This window comes from Etheostoma spectabile, chromosome 7 (assembly GCF_008692095.1).
Source record: "Etheostoma spectabile isolate EspeVRDwgs_2016 chromosome 7, UIUC_Espe_1.0, whole genome shotgun sequence".
Taxonomy (NCBI): Eukaryota; Metazoa; Chordata; class Actinopteri; order Perciformes; family Percidae; genus Etheostoma; species Etheostoma spectabile.
The window spans coordinates 25547574-25547837 of NC_045739.1; the positions used below are offsets into that span (position 1 = coordinate 25547574).

The 264-nt window shown below is 42.4% G+C and overlaps 1 protein-coding gene across 1 annotated transcript in view; it reads left to right on the top strand.

The window, feature by feature from the left end:
- The window catches only part of carmil1 (capping protein regulator and myosin 1 linker 1), a 66170-nt gene that overhangs the window by 7907 nt on the left and 57999 nt on the right, over positions 1 to 264 (top strand).

Consider the following 264-nt stretch of genomic DNA (forward strand, 5'->3'; position numbering starts at 1 on the left):
GTCTGTCTGTCTGTCTGTCTGTCTGTCTGACCGTGTGTGTGTGTGTGTGTGTGTTGCACACTAGTGTTTTCCTCTGCAGCTTTACACATCCAAAGCTGTACAAACCAGCTGACTCATCTGCATTTTTATTCCTTCTTCACCCACAAGATTTCGGAACCTGGCTGCCGGTGTTCCCTCCCATTCATCTCTGGCGTTAGCACTGTTTCAATTTCAATTTTATTTATAGTATCAATTTATAAAAAGAGTTATCTCGAGACACTTTAC